A 21,130-nucleotide genomic window follows, 5' to 3' on the forward strand; every position below is an offset into this window, starting at 1 on the left:
GATATTATTAAGTAATCGGGCTACAAATATAAGTTATTTGCTTAGTTTCAAAGAAATTATTGAAGCGTTAGAAAAAGGCATGTCTGCTATAAAAAAAAAAAAATCATAAAAATAAATAAATACAACGCAAAAGAAAAACAAAGTCTATCTAAATTTCTTAGCTTCTTGCTTGCGAGCTTATTAACTTACTGACTGATTGACTTACTCATGACTCATGTTAAACAGTGTTTTATAAACAACAATTTTATATGAAATTTTTAACGTTAGTATTTATTGTTTTTGGCAAAAAAAAATGTTAAGTAATATTTTAAGCAAACTTCAGAAATCGTTTTTTGAACATTTGAACATTCGCGGGTTATTCACCACTACCATCAGATCTATATGTAATATAAACGTATGTATATCAGAATTAAAACAAAATCATATCGCATGAGATTTTAACACTTCCGCTCAATTTGGCAACTTTTTCTTTAAGTATCAGGTCGAGCTCGACCGATCCTGCATCCGATGCAGGTAGGTAGAATTTATTGTTTTGAGAACTAATAAACTGGTGTTTAAAGACCGTCATAAGAGTCGTACGAGATAGTTGAATGAAAATGGAGGTCGGTTGCGAGGCCCCCACGCGGCTCCGCTTAGGATCCCCGTTTGACCACGGATTCTGCATTGAAGTATTTTGTACTTCTTGAGACAATGTGATGAAAAGGTTTATTCACTGCTATGTCTTACTTTCAAGTAAGGGAGATGTCGATGCTTAGTGTTGACCCGTTAACACGAAGGGTTACTATATTCAACGTTCAATTCATTTAATTGGGTTAATTCAAGATAAATTATCGGTTAAGACAAAACTAATCAATATTAATATTTTTTAACTCACGATAGACTTTATCATTAGACCACGATAGACTTCATCATTCAGACCAAAACTATTCTTATATGCTAAGACTTGTGCTACCTTAGCCTCGAACTCATCGCTTGAGTTAGCGGACATTTGAGGTCAAAATGAGGGACGATTTTTGTTTCCTAACAACGCTTTTGAATATCGGATCGAAAATTTGATCCATAAAACTCCTCGATATACAGAAGACACCCCACATCCAAGTGGCATAGGTCTCCCGACTCATATCTTTTCCAAGAAAACAAGAAAACCATTTTGAGCATTTTTACGGAATAAAAAGAAATTTATTTAAGAGCCTTGAAAGCCGTAGGATGAACAATATTTATCAAGCAGTCACATAGTGATCTAACGAAGGCGACAAAATAAATATTTATAAATAAATTTTTGTTTTATATACAAATTTAACAATTCCGGCTTCTTTTGGCAAAGAATGAAAATATATTTCCAGGCGGTCTTTCGAAAGGAAGACAAAAAAGAGAGGTGAAGAAAGCAAGAAAAATTGAAATTGTCTTTATGCTCACTGGACGTAAGTGGATACTCTTGCGAGGAATATTTATTAGATGTATGTGTTGCTTTGTTTTCATTTTTATTTAATAAAAATCTATCTCTATTGACCTTTCTTCAACTCTTATAAATAAACCATCAATATTAAAGCACACTTTTTTTTCTTCTTCTGTTTTGAAAACTCAAGCAAGCATAATCATTTTATTCTCATGATATATATGTTAGAAGAATGCTGTAAATTGCAAAGAAAAGATTTAAGGAAAAACTTGGTCATACAAGCCAGAGCATATGTGCACACGTCTATGCGCACGAATAAATAGAAAGATGTTTGGAAGAAGAAACAAATCCGTTGGCTACGTTCTCATACATTGTACTGCTAAACGAAAGAAAATAAGAAAAACAAAAAAAAAAAAATTATATTAGGTTTGGGTAGAATTTTTTAATGCCCATCATATGTTTGCAAGCAATACTTTATTCGAAGACAAACCGAAAATCCATTCAATAGACATAACGATCGTAACGTACACATTACAGTCATAAGATATTTTTCCTAACTGAGAGCTTTATGTGTGTCTTGTTTTGCTTCTGATCTGGAGGAAATTTTCTTATAGACATCAATTTAAAGCATTATCATAGAAGTGGCTTTAGTTCAGTAGAAAGAAAGGAATTGTTCGATTTTTGATAATTGTAGTTTGGACTCTAGGCTGGTTTCACTAATTGTTCGTAAGTAAAGTAACGAGGGCAACAAAAAAATCTCGTCTTGATATTGCAATCTTGTTTTTATTAGATGGACAGACGTGCAGACATTCCACTGTCTTCATATCTCATTCTCAAATTATGTAGATCGATACAATTTTCTCTGCATTTGAAATATTTATCAAATCTAATATACCCCTTGTGGTGTGGGTATGAAATGTGTTTTCAAAAATTTAACAACAATAACCAAAGCAACACTCCCAAGAGAGGTGCAATACAAGCACATGAACAAGTTACAAATATAAATTGATAGCGAGCGCGAGAGAAAAGGGGAAAAAGTTACATTTTTTTTTTAACACACATTTACACATGCATGCATCTAAAGTATGCGTATAGTTGTGATGATGTTTACGGCTTATATTTTATACATATATGCACATATAGTATTGTATACATATATATAGTAAAGTTAAAAAAAAAAAAAAAAAAAACTTCTGGCTAAGGTTTCAAAAGTAACTTAAATCTTGCATTAAATGTTTACAAATAATGGCATGAAATTGTTAAGAAAAATTCTTTACTTCAAATTCTTACCGTTGAATGAAAAAAAAGAACCGTCGAAAGGCAACAATCATGTTATGCCACTGTAATGCATTGACATAGTTACTGATATTCTATAATAGTTTTATACAGAAATAAGGGTTTGTGGGACACAAAAGATTATATTTCATTCCTTATTATTTTTTTTAAATTTTATTTTTATTACATTTTCTACGAGTTTTTTTTTTCTCTTTTTTTAAGTTCATATATAATAATGATGTTTAGTTTTATTGTTCACTTTACATCGAAATTATCAAAAATATCGACATTTTCAATATTTCTTTGAAATATGTTTAAAAACTATTCGGTTTCTAAATTCGTTTATCTGCCCATCAGTCTTTCGGAATGTTTGCTTGCATAGTTTTTTTCTTTCTTTTTTTTTTGTTCGTTTGTTTTTTTTCTCCTTTTGTCTGTCCGTCTCTCTGTGTGTCTGTCTGCTCATTCATTTGTTTTGTTGACAGTCAACGTTTATCGTTTATAACTAAAAATGTGAAACTTTTAAATTAACTAAAAGCTATAATAGGAAACGTAACATTCCTGTTAAGTGTGCTTCAAAATGACTGACAATAATAACAACAACAACAGCAACAATTACAAAAACAAAGGTAATGGCAATTGGCAACAACATTAACAAAAATAACAAGAAAATCTTACCATAACTAAAATAGAAAACATTACAGCAACATCAATAAACAACAACCACAACAACATGTTTGTATTTAACACATATAAACATTAAAAAAAAAATAAAAAATATCAGCTAAAAAAATACTTTAAACAATCGATCGTCATATGTATGTAGAAGAAGCATTTCAAGTATCAAAAAAGCAAAAGGAATAAAAGAGAGATTCACTTAGCTTCAACCGAATCATAGTACACTTTATTAAAGGATTGCTTAACATTTTTTAGGGAAAAGTGTTATTTAATGTATTCACCCTGTTATACATTCAACTATTATTTCTTATGTTCTAATTGCGTAGGTATTCACGATACCTTGTAACATTAATATAGTAGTCAGAGGTTGGGTCATTTTCGGTTCTTGATTTTTTGAATAGAAGAAGAAGAAAAAGAACAAGAAATTCAAATGGACAGAAGTGTGGAATTATAAGCCGAAGAGAGAAGACATGTTTCAATTCGATGCGTTGCGGGCAAAACAAAAACAATTGGGGATTTATGGAGTAACCGATGGCAGTTAAGGAATCCATTAGGTATGTATACATATTAATACATATTTATATGATCATCTTTATTAAAATGATTACCGAATCGCTTTATTGAGGTGTCGGATTTTCGTACATTACATTTTTAAGTTCCAAAACCGAAGAATTAACCTTAGTAATGTTTATCGTTTAACTGCATTTGTTAAAAAAATTGAGAAAAACTTTGAAAATTTTTAATTATTCTTCGTTTCGATTTGGATTACATTTTTTAATAACCATTATTAGTTTTCGTATACTATTCATTAGCACGATGGGAAGAAGTACAATACGGTGAATAAAACTCAATTCTTATATAGCACACATCGCGTTTGCTTCATATCATATTTTAATGTGATTCTCGGTAACTGCATAAGCTAAACACTCATCGGGTCTTTAGGGTTATAAGTGGCGCTGGTAAGGAAAACATAATCTGAAGGACTGAAAATTTCGGGCCGCAGTGTACGACAAAAAGCGAAAATATTCGCTTTTTTAACAAAGTTCGTAATAAAAGCAAGGCGTTTTGTTGTTGTTCGAACTTAACCTAGAAAATATTGAAGATAAACTTAATTTTTGTAGACAGTTTCGATGTATATATATGTTAAATCGCCGATGTGTACGCCATGCCATTTAGGCATTTATTGCCGCATCGAATGGTTTGCGCAAAATGAACCATCGGAAGCGCTTACCCAATGCTCGATGCTGCGCAGACTTGTTCTTTACAAAAGCAGTAGAAAATTCCTTTATCACCAAGAAGTCCGGCTCGCCGTGGTAAAAAGTTTTCTAAAATACATTCCATTAGTAGTGCATGGGATTTTTTTGTTCTATTAACTTTTACACACATATCATGTTTTCAAATTTTCGTATTTATCTGCTTATAAATCCTTTTTTTAAGTCAAATTTTTCATCGGTTAATATATCTCTGAAAGAGAATATGTTGCCTGTATGCAAGAAAGCCGTCATGATGTTGCGGCTTCGAGTTGCTTAGAGTTCGATCAAATACAATTTAAGAAATTTTTTGAGCCTATCACTAAGAGGAGCTTAAAGAACTAAGAAAGTATGTTATTATGATGTGCACAATGACTTGAAATATGCATTAGGAACGTACGTCTTTGCGATCCGTCTTTGCAGCTTCAAGGATTTAAGGCAAAAATGCAAGATTTTGAGGCAGACATCGGTTTTCACCACAATAGAACTATTTTGATATCTCCGGCATCCAGTATCAGTCTGAGGCACAGCCAGCCACATAAGAAAGCAAAATGTCGACTTATTTATAACGTAGTTAGTCAAGGAGGTTTTCAACTAAAAAAAAAAAAAACGTTTGTTTCGCTATTTTCCCCTGGAAATCTTTTGGCTCGTGTTGAATGATAGGTGATTTGCTTGCCCTTTGAACTCGATTATTTCCGCGTAAGAAGAAGTTATAAATATCTATGAAGTCCAATTTTTGTTGCTTTAGACATTTTCGTTGTTGGCTACATCCAAGAAAAACAAAAGGGCATTTGTGTTAGGAAACGGAATAAGTAACTATGTTACATTACCGCGATACCTCGTATTATGATTAATGGAGGCTTTGCAAGCAGCATTTTTTTGGTTTGGGCGACATTTATTTTTGGTGCAATCCTTGAAAGGGCAAAAGAAATTTGGGAATATAATACGAACATGTGGTCGATATTATTAGTGCATTTCACTGTTTTCGTAACTATAGCTATAGAAAGAAATTCAAATATCGTTACAATTTTTTGTTTTAATTATTTCGTGTCGACTTCATCGATGTCACGCCATCTGGACGCTCAGTATTAAAATATGGATGCGCACCGGTTCCATCATTTTGTTCGTGATATGCAGCACTTAGTACAGGTAAGCCCCTGAACTAAAGAAATATTTGATAAGTTTCATGTTGAGTTTTCAATTTCAAACATATCGGGCATCTATTTTCGAAAGAAAATTTGAAATTTCGATAAAAAGAAAAAATTTTCGCTTAACACGCACCTTGTCAATATGTTTCCTTTTATGGCAAGCTACGACGACATTGAAAACATGAAAAAAATATTAAATGAAGCAATGAAAAAAAATTTGGTCGCATCTTTCAACACCGGTGTCTGTGTATCAAATTTAATCGCATAATGCCGTGAAGATGTACATTTACCTAAGATGTCGATAACACATTACAATTCTTCTTTAGATGAAAGAAAGGGTAGCAAAATAATATTATTTGAAAAAGTCATTAGTCTTATATTTAAATATTAAAAAAAAAAATTTTCTCTCTGACAAATATCAAAAAATGGCAGCGCCGGAGCAATTTTGCGCAAGGTACTATCAATTTAATGGTCTCTGCTGCAAAGAACGTAACTGCCACAAAAAATTTCAATTAAACCTAAAAAAAAAAAAACCGTTCAATCTAGATTTCTCTGTCTAGTGTAAAACGTAGGGGATTTTAGAAATATTGATATTTCTAGGACAAGCGCGTATTTGAATGAAAAACTTAATTTTCGATAAAAAAAACTTTCTTTTTTTAATAAAAAACGTTAAATTTTGAAAAACGTACTGTAAAAAATTTGCAATGAAAAAAGTCAAGATTGTTGAAGTGTTTCGAGATAAATGCGTTTAACGTTTTAGAAAACAAGTTTTGCACCAATTTTTAGTACTAGTCTCATAGTAATCTCGGGACCAAAGAAATTCTATTAATATATCTTACCTTTCCGTGACGATTTTAAGCTCGAAGGTGCTGGTTTTGTTGATGTCTGTTCAAGACATAATTTTAAAATTTACTCATTGCGTGTTTTAAATGATATAGGAAATGATATAGGAAAGGGACAGCGAAATTGTATATCTCCATTGCCAAATTCAGAACGAACATGAAACCTTGTCTCGAACTTTCAGTTTCTTGACAAAACCATTGTTTCAGTGAAGCTACACTAAGGGTATTTTGTTCGGAAGTGGTGTTAAATATCGGAACTCAACAAGTAAAACATTAGGCGCAGTATCCGCCAGGCGGTTGTCTGTAGGATAAACTTTGAAACCCCACATTTCTCCCGAACTAGCTAGCTTATCAATGACATGTACGTGTATGTTTTTACGGCCTCAAATCGTTTTAACTTTGCCTGTTTTTTCGACCCTTTAGACCTCTCTTGCTATTTTTCTATTTATAGTTTTGCTCATCACATAAAATTAAAGTGGGGAAAGGTTCACATGACGAACAGATTTAGGTCGTTACGAGCGAGGGGCCCAGACATAGCATGTTACAATAAAAAGTAAAGTCGATCAAAGATGTACAGATTACGTTAGATCTAAATAAGTGAAGACCAACGTGTGGCAAAACATACATATACTTTTGCTACATAAAAATGACTAATATTAGGCATGTGCTCCCTTCTGGAAATAACACAAAATTTTAAGGACAACACCTTTTGCCTTGGGAATGAATTTTTTCCCACGTCTTCTAGAAGGTTCAAAGCGTCTATTAAGCGAAAGTAAACACTTTACTCTTCGAAGAATTTACGGTGGAATTTGTCCTTTACACATTCCTTAAAGCAGGAAAAAGTTACTGATAAAGGTTATCAAGCCTTGAGGCGTCCCACACCTTTAAGTAGTCCAAAACATGGGTTTCAAATTTCTTTTTTTTTCTGTGGCTAGCCACTCGGGTTATGTCCCTTACATGTGTAGGCGTGGGAGGGATTATGAGCGTAGAGAAAGAGAAAAGGCGAGTAGCGTTTGTGTACCCGTAAAGCCCAAGTAATGATATTTCAGTGCGCTGAATAATCTACCAATTATAAAATAGCAATTGCAGATAAATAAAATGGAGGTGAAGCAAAAACACGGAATTAAAGCTATCACTGAGCCCTGAGAAAAAGTTCTTTATACACTTTAAGTCTTACTCAAGACTCAAAATCCCTACATTATTCATCCATTCATTTTCCTTGATATTAGTTTCAAAAAAATTACTTTAACTCATAATAAAAAAAAATTGATCCGATCGGTGAGATCGGCTTTGAACTAACGAAAGCAAGCAAAGATTTGCGGTCTGATTTCTTCATTCAACAAAGAAAATAAAAAACAGACATGAACGGAAAAAGACTTTTCTACTCGCGTTGATTCTTGTACCTTATAGGCTCGCCGATCCATATTTCGAAGAGTAATAACGATTTTGGAAAATCTATTATGATATGCTTCCCCCGCTGAATCCAAGAAACAATATGAAAAATGTTTGCCAGCAATATATAATGTATAGCAGATGTCTGTATAAAATGTAGAAATGTTTCAGTTCAATTTTAATAAGAATTTATTTTAGGCAGTTAGGGGTTTGCAGCATTGTACTCGAAGGGAATATAATTTCTTTGTGTTAATTTATTTAACAATTTAAAATTTTTTTTCAAATAATTTTATAAATTGCTTCTCTCTCTATTCTGATTACTATTCTTCTTCTTCTACTAAAATTCAGAAAATAAACACCACATGATTGACAGCTTTATGTAAAACAGGTTCAATGAGGACACAAAGTTCTTTGTTTAAGTCTAAATAAAGTTATATTTTGATTTATGGCATTTATTTCGGAGCATATCGAACTAAGCATGCTTTGATAAATGTATTTTTTTTTTTAGTTTAAGTTTTGTTATAGGTTCACATATATGCCTTAGTGTGTGTATGTGTGTATCTTTTTATGTGTTTGCGTGCGTATGTAAGTGTAAGTGCAGTTATGCCTGTCTGCCATCTTGGGCATAAGTGAGTCAAGGATGCTTGTATATTTACAACAACCACAACAATAACAACACATAGCAAGATAGTAATAAAAGCAACAACAACAATAACAACAACTACAACTACTTATATAATTCTTTAAAGGCTAAAAAGAGGTTTTTTTTTGCTTGTTTTTTCTTTTTTTTTATCAATAATACCTTAAATAAATGGTTCCAAAAAGAAAATATGATACAAATCATACTAGTTGTGTTTGTTTATGTTATGAGATCTACAGTTTGTTTTCATAAACGAGTAGGAGTCTTGCTGTTACAGTGTTTAGTGTTAGATGAACTGTTCGCGATTCAATTTTGTAAACATAAAAGTTTATAAAGATGTTTTTCACTCGATGCTATTTTTATAGTTAAGCTTAACTATCAATAGAAAAAAAGAAAAAAAAAAAAAACAAAACAAAATGGAAACATTTCTATATTGGCTAATTAAAGTACTTCACATAGCCGTGAGAAACATGTTATTGCTTGGTTTTTCTGTACTTGTAAGAGTAAGCTGTCAGTGCAAGATATCGTTTACTTGCGGTGTTGTATTTTTCTCCTTTTAAGGATTTAAATTATTAATCATAACGAAAAATACACACAGACACACACACACACACACACACACACACACACACACACGTATACATATACCAACACGGAGAGAGAAATATTATTTAATCTGTTTTTAAAGTTAATGTGCAGCGACAAAAATATTCGATAATTAACTTTGGCATTGTTTTACTAATAAATGTTATCGATATATGTGATTGAATTTTAATTAATAATTTTTCCAATAAGTTTTTTGTTGTTGTTGTTATTGTTGTTTTTTCAATATCTATATAAATATGTGTGGTTGGATAAACTAGATCAAATGATTGATTGAATGAATGAATGAATGAATGAATGAATGGACATTGTGTATGTGGCGGTATGGCAGTATGGCCAAAAAAGGTATGGATTGTAACTTTTAAAATGCCCTCGATAATCATAGGAGATTTAAGTTATTGGAAAGAAACGCTTTGTACGCCATCATTAGATAAATATATAAAGAGCATTAAAAGAAAAAAGTGCTGATCAAATATATTATTGCGCTTAAGAAATTCAACAAAAAAAGAAAACAGATATGTTGGACAAAAACAGTAAAAGAGAATTTGTTCGTATCTAACAACATTTGCACCTTCGATTAAAACCCTCATGTAACAATTCGCAGATAGCTCCGGCGCTTAGGTAAGTAAAATAATTAAAATAAATAAAATGGACAAGTAAAACAGTATTATGACCCACGGCCAACCTGACGTTACCCGACAGTTATTCATATGCGGGCTTCTCATAATAAAGCGTTATTTTGCGAAATGGTCGAGAAAGCGTCCCGATCCACGTTAGACAACAAACAACAACAAAATTTGTCCTTGCACCAAGATATGTCAGTTTACAAATTTTGTTCAAGCTCCGACCTGCGATAAGCCTAAATCGATTCAGGAAACGATTTTGAATCAGCCGGTATTGTAAGAGGTGATCCTACGTTCAGTATGATGCCGACTCTGGGGATCCTTGCACGGCCATCATACAACTTCGGCAGATATCGTTACTTTTTTTTTTCAAATTATTGTCTATAACCTTCGATTCCGTGAATATAATGTATTTCTAAAAAGATGCTATCAAAACGTTCATCAGGACGGTTTGTATATTTGGCGCAGAAAGGGTCATGATCGGTTTAATAATGCGTTCAAACCTAACAACAAAATTTTGAAGTCGATTTATATTCAATTTACTTCTCCTTTAGTAGAATTTTCTGGAATTTTCTGCACCCAATTGCGATTAAATTGGAGGTGAATTTTTTTACGTTTCCAGTTTTCACATTTCATATAATCTTTGATCGGATAAAGATATTTTCGAAAATCTGACCCAGATGTTCATTAGATTCAACTTCATCTTTAGTCCAAGAACGGTCCAAGTCGGCTTACTGACATGTCCGCACATAACGTTTGGTCCAATGTGCGCTTGACTTGTTTGACGTCGCAATGTTAACTGTTGCCCTATAACGGTATTCTCTTTATTTGAGCCATAGATATCGCAACACGTTTATGGTTTATCATCCAGTAACGATTCAGTAGTCTCTTGTCTTCCAATTAAACAACTTTCTATAAACAATATTCTTTCTATGGCACAGAACTCGATCCATTACAGTTCTAAGGAATTGAGTTTTGATACTTGGGGTTGAAATTCTACTTAAAGATTGAACTGTCGCCTAGAAAAGCTATATTCTACTTATATTTATAATTATATCCACATTTGTACCCGTGTTTGCATTCATACTCGTATTCACATTTATATTTATAGCAAGAATTTTTATTTACGACGATATTTACAACCGAAGCTAAAGCTATTTTTCAGATCATAAACCTGGCTCGTAAAGTTAAATCATCGCAGATAGCTTGCCGGTCCTAAAAGCTATCCGTATCTTAAAAAACAAAAAAGAAGAGCAAATAGTCCTAGTTCGCAATGCTCATCCTACTTTTAGTCCTAGATTTGATTTCTTTGGTCTAAATAAGTTATAATAATAATAATAACAGATATATCTCTCCGTCTTACAAGAATCGTTTAAAATTATCGGAATCAAAAGCGAACATCTGCTACTGAGACAATTTGTATGTAAACTGATAAAGTAGTTGTCAATATTTGCTTAGTCAAGCATCCTTTGATGCCTGGGCTCGTTTTTCTAGCCACTTAAATCTAAGCAAACATCTTTCATTCTGCACAAAGCTTTGATCTTTACGCGCAGGTCATAAAAACTTGAATGGCTTTTATGCGCGCGTATTACATTTCTTTGAAGAAAAACTATCTGAGAATCAAATAACTTAATGTTCCTACGTACAAGTATGCATACATATATACCTTTGCTACTGCGTGTGTAAGGTGATTTTACTTATTATTATTACGACGTAGTATTTACTATATATACAAATCTTTTTTAACACGGTCATTTTTACACGATTTTAAAATAATGCGGTTCAGCAGTGCGATCGAAAACACTTTATGTACACGAATTTATTGCTCTACTACAAATCAAAAAAATTAACTCCTTTTCATAATTCTAGTTTTGACAATGTCTCACAGAAACCTATTTGTGCAGCAATAAAATATAATTGAGCGAAGACTGTGATCAGGAGTCAGTGGCTTTTTCCGACACATATATTAACGGCATGTGTTAGTTATTCCTAATTTCAATTAAAGTTTTTTCATGTTTTATTTATGGACTGCATTTTCACTGTACACTAATTTTAATTTATATTTGTGATAAAAATTAATTTTTTTGTTTTTGCTTTATAAAGTGTAAAATGAATTTCTTCATTACTTTTTTTTGCACGAGTTTCTGAGCTTTGGGCTTTTTTCTTATTACAGAATTTTTCTAAGTTGTGGAACATACCCCCAAATTTATCATAAGTTCCATATATGTTTTTACACGATTTTGTGCACTGATTTCTAAGAAACGCATCTGAAAACACAAATGGGTTGGTCATATATGCTCAGGCATAGCTTAGTGTACAAAGAAATTCCTACTTTGGAAATTGATTGCTTCATAAGACGTACCCGACGCCTTCAATTTTTCTGAAATTTCTGATAGGCACAACTTAGACATTGATGTCTCAGCGGCGTAAGTTTTTGCCATTTACCACTCGTTGTGCAATATATCTCGAAATTTAAAGGCATGGAACTGCATTTTTAATCTGGAAAAAAAGGCACCTAAAGCTGCGAAAATGAGTAGGCTGGCTAGGAATGAAAATGCAATAAGTTAGAAAACACATAGAAAATAGTTTGCGAGGTTTTGGACGAAAAATTGTAGCCGTGAAAACGATCAAAGTTCGCATAGGTCCGTCTGTCTCCCGCAGAAACAACTAAGTGAATAATTTAGTTGAGAGTTGCATGTGCAAGAAAATGGCTCGGTTGCTATTTCGCCCCCAAATCGGCCAATTTTTATTACGAGGTCATTGACAACTTTCCCGATACATGACAAAATATCACCGATAATGATAAGGCATACTTCGACAGTTTAGCTTTGTAACAAGTAAACTTTAAAAACATTCGAATCTTTTAGAAAAACGGCAGGAATTTAACTGTACACCTTTTATGCAAATATTAGATTTGAGTCTTGGAAAGTTCTCATATATTAAACTTAGTGTTTTATCTGCTTACATATCCTGTTCTTTCAAATTTGTACATTGAGTGTTTAGATTAGCTAATGTTGTTAAATAAGTATACGGTTTTTACGCAACTTGCCACAGCTTGGAGATAAAATTATTCGCCTTTTTAGGATATTTGGTGCTTGTATGTATTTTGATCATCTTCTTACTTGAAAAAGTCATTTATTGAGAAGCATTTGTCCAATACGTATTAATCAAAATATTTTCCATCATTCTCTACAACTTTTCCCCATTTTTCTGGCAACGTGACGATAATGCATTGGGAGCGATCCAATCATTGACCCATTTTTGCACTTCTTTCGCATTTTGAAACCGCATCGCAACCAAGGTATGCTATATCGATATGAACAAGTGGTAATCGGAAGGCGCTTTGTCTGGCTGAGTGTGCCAGAACTTTTCATTCGAGCTGCAACAGTCGTTATCTTTGATAACTCTTGCAACGGGCGTTGTTATGCGACAGGATGACATTGCATCTGTTAGCCCCTATTGTTGCTCTTTTTTGCTACAACAAATTTTTCAGTTTCTTCAATTTTCGTTTTTTGGTTTCAGCAGCTTGTAATACACTATGCCTTACTGATCCTTCCATATGCACACCAAGCCTTCTATGGTCGTGGTTTATGGTTTCGGTGTGGATGTCTCTCTTGGATTAACCGTTGAATTTTTGTATTGGGATTATCATCGTGGATCTACTGTTCTTCGTGTATCAGAATTAGCCACGGAAAACTTTTATTTATGTTCCGGGCAAGCAATGAAACCTCAATGTTCGAAATTGCAATTCCGGTCAACTCGTCTGTCAGCCACTTTCGATCCTTTTGAATCTTTCCGAACGCACGTAAACGTCCCGAAAAATTTGATTCCTCAACTAGTAAGCTGTTTGAAAGTTCTTTGAAACTTTGTGGGCTTTCTGGGTTTCGTCCAATAGGTCTTGCATTTTCTTGTTTTTGCACTTTTTTTGTTTCTACAGGCACTTTTCAACCTTTGAAAGCAAAGCTGACACTTAGGATATGAAGGACCAGGATAACCTTAAGCTCCTAAAAGTGTTTGCTAGGGTTCGGCAGCAGATTTCTTTAAATCAAACAGCAAAAGTAAGGAATGCCGAAAATGCAATTTTGGGCGTTCCATGATTAGTGTCTGTACACACTAAATAGCTTAGTGATACTAAAGTGGAAACTGTTATTTTATGCAGAGAAAGGTCAAGAATCATCAAATTAATTATTGTGTGCATTGATCTTTTCGCTCTACTTTGTTATTCTAATCAATAGATGTGCTTGATCAGAATATATGCAAGCGACTATTTTTATTAAAAACAAAATATATTTTTAAGCAAATTTATTTACTTAAAAGTTAAAAGGAAATTATTTGCAATTTTTGACACCATTTACATTCATCCTCGTGTTTAATTATCAGTGTGTACCCTTTGCATTAACGCTTAAACTTGTTGTTCTACGAAAAGTTTAAAGCGTTAATCTTGAGGAAAAACTTGCAAAAAAAATTTTATAAATTCATCAAAAATTCAATTTGTATGTATTCGTTTGTATGTTTGCGTAAGGCAAACACGAAATGCTTAATGAATGCTTGCATTTACACTCACATCTACCCATCTGTCTATAAAATTTTGTGGCAGGAAAAGAAAAACAATTCGAAAACCTTGAAAGAGTGCAGCAAATATTTAAGAACTTGTTGCTTTTGCTTTATAAGTAATGAAACATTTTGTTATGTTGCGTTGTATTGCATTGCATTGTATATTTTTATTGCAATTTTGGTATATATATTGGTATCTCTTAAGCAGGCATAAGCTATAACATTAACTCTTCCACGCGTTTTTCATGTTTCTTTATGGATTACTTTGGTTTTTAACTTCTTGTACTTTACACTGGTGGCAGTAATGACTGCGAATTTGCTTTTATTTTACCAAATTGCCGGCGGTTAAAAATGTTAATTCGCTATAAGGAAAACAATAAAAAATCGCTTCTTTAAATTTAAAGAGCAGATGTAATTTGCCCATATGCACGACCATAATCTAGAAGGAACTGAAACAACAACAGAACATTGGCAATTGTATCAAATTTTTGTCTATAACCTTCGATTCCGTGAAGGTATTTCAAAAAACCTACTATTCGTATATTTCTTAGAGCCGCTTGCATGTTCGATCCAGAGGGAGTTCTGATCAGCTTACTAATGGCGCTCAGTTAACTGCTAAACAGTTAACTTTGTATGTACGCAACAAGTTCTGAGCATTGAATGCTTTTTGATGGTATCATTTTTGTACTCTCTAACGTCCCTCATGTTAACTGTCATTCGTGTGAATAAAATAACTTTATTTACGAATAATTATGTTTATTTGTGTTTTTTTTTTTATAATTATAATTATCGGGTACGTATTTCACAAACGCAGTTACGCTAGATGAACATGTACCACAATCATTGCTATTATATATATTTTAGGTAGGTATAACACGTTTCGTGTTTTTGCATTTTTAAGGACTTGCATTCATTAGCAGGATGTTCTTCCTCCACCTAATTAGAAAAATTGAAAAAAAAATGTAAACTTTATCTTTAACCGATAGTTAATCGACAGCTAATCGATAGATGATAGATAGTTAATCGGCAGTTAATCGACAGTTAATCGACAGTTAATCGGTAATTAGAAGACACTTAATCGATAGTGCGTCGATAGATAATCGACAGTTAATGGGCAGTGAATTGATAGATAATCCATAGATAATCGATGGATAACCATCAGTTAATCAACAGTTAACGGTTATTTCATTGACAGTTAACCGATAGTTTTTATTTCCAATAATTGAAAGAAAAATTTGGTAAGATGTATTAGAATTAACTGAAAATAAAATGGAATTGAAATTTTATCGGTAATCGATGGTTAATTGTTAACCGATAATTAATCGATTGTTAATTGATAGTGGGTCGGTAGTTAGTCTATAGTTAACTGATAGTTAACCGACACGTAGTTTTTAACCGATAGTTAACCGAAAGATAATCAACAGTTAATCGGTAGTTAAACGATAAGTAATCGATAGATAACTGATAATTAATCAGCAGTTAACGGATACTTAATTGATAATTAATCGACAATTTTTAATTCTAATATATTTTTAATTTGTTCTAGTTGAATCAAGAGGCTGCTAGTGGGTATTAGAATTAATTGGAAATTAAATGGATTCACAATTTTATTGTTAATCGATAATTAATCTATAGTTAATCGACAGTTGGTCAATAATGAATCTACAATTAACCGAAAATCAATCGCTATAACTGCGCTCCTACCTTATTTAAATTTTATTAATAATTGCGGGTGTAGACCGACCGAGACAACGCAAAATTTCAGTTCTCTAGAAATATTTTCATGAAGCTAAAAGCAAAAAATTGTTGGGTTTTTTTCTATTTTATTTGTGTACAGCTCTAGCTTACTTACTACTTTCATTTCTGCAGCTGTTGCAATTCCGCAAGAATTATGGATCAAATTCTAGGAGTAAATGTAAACGCCGCAAACATTTGTATTGGTTTTCAAATCCAATGAGAGCGACAAGTAAAAACTTTGTTGACCACTCTTAATTTTTAGACAAGGGTCGATGTCGTCATCTTAATTTCAACCAATTGTCAGATAGACAGACAAATTCAAATTGATTTCTATATTCAGACTGATTAAATATACATAGAGAGTTTCGCATTCTTTTCTGTTACAAATATTTAGTTGGTCTCACTGGTCATTTTTTATTGGTTTTAAGATTCCATCCATCTCCTATTGGTGTTAGATATGCTATATATACTATGCAAAATATTTATAAAGCCAAGTGAAAAATATAATTCATAAAATTTTCACTGCTTCGAATCAAGAAGAGTTCATCCTCACTGTATTTTGATAGCAAATTCGAACTAATCACATGATCTTCACATTTTTCCATATTTTGTACGGCACATAAATGAAGTGCTCAGATAAACCGTTAACAAGTAACTATAACTGCAATGAAAAGCAGGTGCGTGCACGTTTGAACACATCTCTTCAGGAAGATTAATGTATAAACTTAATATGTCAAAACATCTCCGCCTTTGCAATTATAAACATACATACGTATATGCAACATATTCGGCAGCAAAGCAGTAGCAGCAGTGCAAGACTACGCTGTAATGATCTGTATTGAACAAAAAGTAGCATCTGTAATAAATACAAATAGATATAAGTGTGTGTGTGTGTGTATATGGGCTTTTCTTTTTGTTATTGTTATTGTTATTATTGTATGAAGAGTCTATCACTTGAGCGAACAATCTGATGAGATTGTGTGGATACATGATAGGAAGTTAAAAGGAAACTACGAAGGAAGGAAATGGTATTGTTGTTGTTGTCGTTGTTGCTGCCACTGCTACTGCTGTTGCTGCCTTTTCTTTAGTTTCTTTCCTCCGACCGGAAATATTTTGGATTTTATCGTTGATTGTGTACATAATTTTCGATAGAAATTTGTTGAAGAATTTTGCACGAAAACTTAATTTTCATTTTGACGTTGACATGCATGCACTGTAAGAACAACACAGCACAATACCAAATTTTTCTATATGTTTATAACGTGTTCGGTTATCGTGAAGAAAGCATTTTCAGAAAAGTGCTGATATTCGTGCATGTATGTAAGTGTATAAGTGTCTGTGCAATTTTCTCTCTCAATTTACAACGTGCGATAATTGGTCTAACAGGAAATTTTACATTTGAAGCGATTTTCGCGTAATTGAATAGTTTTACTTATTACCGCTACCGCCATTTACTAATACAAACAACGGATACGTTGGCATGTCTTCACTTTGGCTGAACAATGAACAGCGCGTAGAAAAACATACCTCTGTAATCAATATATAGTTAGAGGCCTTTACAAATAAATTGATTCAAAAAGTGTTGTTAGGTAAACAACGGTATTAAGTGTTTAACATTTACTTGCACATATACACGCATGCATAAACGTAAGGAATATATATTTTAAGTTCGCGATGAAGATATAAAGACAGCAAAATAGTTTTCTTTCCAAGAAATATATTCGCATCATATTAACCCTTCAATTCCTAGTGGTGTAGATTTACGTCGAATATTTAAAAACTAAGTTAATATCTTTTTGCGCAGCAACTTTTGCATAGTGTTTTTTTTTCCGATAACTTTTACACATCATTGCCGCTGGCACAGTATTTTTCAAAGCAAAGGATTTCTTATGTCGAAACTGTATGACAGAATAGATTACCTTATTGCAGACTTCTGAACAAGAAGATCTAGTAAAGACGACGATTTCTAGGCGAATTAAAGAGAAGGAAATTTCTCACTACGTAATGGTGTCGACTTTTCAGCGACGGTGTGGAAAGACAAGATTGTTACTTTGTTGTTTACTTATATTAGTTCGTTACTCGTAGACAATATCTGTCGATATGATAAGTGACTAAAGCAAAAGTTTAATATTTCAAGTAAGAAAAATATATTTGGCTGTAGCCGAAACTGTTACATGCATCACTTTTGTATTAGAATGGCGTATGCAAGTATTTATTGTTGCAGTTCATGAGTAATAAGATAAATTCTTTTTTTTTTTTGTTTTTAAGAACATGCGTGTCATTACCTGTTGTTCCCATGTGGGCATGTTCTTTGAAAATGTTTACCATAGACATTACAAAAACAGACAGACAAACAGACAGGGAGGCATAGGGACATGCTTAGACCGACCGATACTTTGATGCCGATCGAAAATATGTATAAACGAAATGGACATGTCCCTATCCCTCGGTGGGCAAGATACAAGGACATCCACAAAACACATGCAGTTTAGACTGATGTGGAATTCTTGCAGAATTTACTTTCGTTCGTTCCTTTCGCCCTGGACGTTTGTTTATCGTCTGTGTGATCCGCATTTAGTTATGATCGCTTAACCCTAGAATTACCAAGGGGGGTCAAAATGACTTGTTTGACATTTTTTATAATTATAACTCATTTCAGGTGCATTTTGTTTCAGAAAATTTTGCACAATTTTTTCTAAGATATATATATTTATATTATATATATTTATATTATATGTTATATTTTTTTGTTTATAATTCTTTTTGTAAATTTGTATGCAGTATACCTATTTACACGGAGATGAGTCATATGAAAAAACTACAAGAATATTCAACACCAGGAAGAACACCAGTACACAACATTTTCAAAGAAATGTCAGGTCCAACGGCATACGGGAAACGGCATATTATGAAAAGTAGTGTAAGAACAGCATTTTCTTCGATACTTTGCAATAGTGTTATGAAACATATAGAGACTTGCACTGAAGCAGAGGCTCGTCGAATTCTGAATAACATTGACTGGACTGTATCGTCAGCAGAGTTGAATGTGTTTATAGCAATTTTATATGCTCGTGGTGCATACGAAGCAAAAAACTTAAAACTTTCATATATATGGTCCGACAAATGGGTTCCCAAATTTTCTATGAGACAATGAGCAGAAATAAATTCACTGAAATTCTTCGGCTAATTCGGTTCGATAAGAAAGATGAAAGAAGCCAAAAATTGCAAACAGATAAAATATGCATTACTTTCAGAGGTATGAAATAAATTTATTGAAAACAGTCAAATGTGTTATAAACCTGTAAAAATTGAAAATAATGGCAAGCGTTTACCTGAAACAGTTACATTTTATGGCAATACAAAATTTGGCGTAGATGTTACGGATCAAACGGCACGGAAATATACTTTGAAAGCTGGATCCCGAAGATGGCCATTACAAGTGTTTTACAATATCCTAGATCTTGCCGGAATAAATGCCTGGATATTATATAAGGAAACAACAGGAGAAAATATTTCAAGAAAAGACTTTTTATTCAAGTTATCCGAAGAACTTGCAATTGACTACAAATAACTAACCGGTCGTTCCACAATATTTGTTGTACATGCCATAAACGAGACTGTGGTAAATGTTCTGCTAAAATAACTGTAACTTGTATAAAATGTCTTTGATTTTATGCATAAGTATTTTATAAATTTTTTCTATTCTATTCTATTCTATTATTCAGATTATATTAAATTTTTGTCCGTAGAAATAAAAAATATATAAAAACTAAAAATTGCTGTCTCTTCTTAAATGGCTTGGTAATTTAAGAAACAAGTCATTTTGAAGCCTCCAGAAGAAATAGGCATACCTCAATCGCCGGTAGTTCTAGTGTTAAAATTTCAACGTAAATATTGACATATTCATCCTACGACATATTCATCTTACCGTGAAGCAACCTACATGCAGTCTACCGTAGATTTTGACGCAGTTATTGCGCGAGAATAGATAAAAGACATACATTTGCCCGTTACGGATGCGATTAACGCCACCCGCAAACTTAGTTGCTCACCTAGCATTTTGCGTGGCACGCAAGAATCGTCTTTCACTACTGCTTAATCCTGCTAATTACTGTCGTACGAGATTTCTACATTTTTCTCTGAGTTTCAATTTGATTTGTATAGCTATTGCTTTGACTCTTTTTTGGCTTATAAGTCTTTGGTCTATACAAAAGTGACGTTTCTCCGCTCCTTGACTGCTTAATTGCTGTGGTTGTGGTACGGTATTTAAACCTCTACTATACAGAAATCTTTGTGGTGCAATTCTTCGTTCTCTCTTTATAAAGCATCTTCGCATGCTTTGTTGTCTAATTAACAAGCATTCTACCATTTTCGTTTTATGGTTGTCTTTTATCAAGTGCGTAATCCATATCAATAAGTGAGTACGGAGAAGAATGACAGCTAAAAGTTTGACACTTGCATAAGGCCTCAGCCGTGCATTGCTTTGGTAACGTTAACATCGGAGTGGATATATCATTTGTACTATATGGCTCTCTGATACTTATACCACCGTTACTATTGTTTTTACTACATTACTCCATTTTACTACATTTTCCATTGACACACTAGCATTGACAGTGGTTGTGCTGCACTGTTAATTTGCTTTTTAAAAATATTAACAGTAAGCTAAAGATACTAAAATGTCTACTACAACTTGACTATTGTTACAATTTTTCCCATAAACCACTATCTCTCATTACGTTACACTACCAATTGCTATCACAAGATTTTTACTTCTTCTACACATGTACTATATCGTAATTTACTTCTCTTTCAAATTTTTATTTGGCCACTTTCAAAGGGATATAATTCTAGTTGAGATTTGTTAAGGCTCTTAAATATCTTCGGCAAACAACTACGCACGTACAACTACATCCAAAAGCTTACGTATACTGCATTTTATAATCTACATAGTGTAATAGAAGTTGAAGATGAACAGGAGCTGAACAGAGCTCC

The 21,130-nt window shown here is 32.9% G+C and overlaps 1 protein-coding gene across 3 annotated transcripts in view; it reads right to left on the minus strand.

Moving 5' to 3' along the window:
• LOC119638369 (helix-loop-helix protein delilah) overlaps positions 1 to 21,130 on the minus strand; it is a 38,913-nt gene that overhangs the window by 8,451 nt on the left and 9,332 nt on the right. The window contains exons 1-2 of one of the 3 annotated variants that reach the window (XM_038035122.1): positions 16,251 to 16,790; positions 16,103 to 16,187 (exon numbers count right to left, since the gene is read on the minus strand). The exons of the other annotated variants lie outside the window; for them this stretch is intronic. The gene's annotated coding sequence lies outside the window, so the exon portion shown is untranslated. Of the gene's footprint in view, positions 1 to 16,102; positions 16,188 to 16,250; positions 16,791 to 21,130 lie in introns of those variants that run through there. 3 annotated transcript variants of the gene reach the window in all.

The sequence above is a fragment of the Glossina fuscipes genome, unplaced genomic scaffold (assembly GCF_014805625.2).
Source record: "Glossina fuscipes isolate IAEA_lab_2018 unplaced genomic scaffold, Yale_Gfus_2 88, whole genome shotgun sequence".
Taxonomy (NCBI): Eukaryota; Metazoa; Arthropoda; class Insecta; order Diptera; family Glossinidae; genus Glossina; species Glossina fuscipes.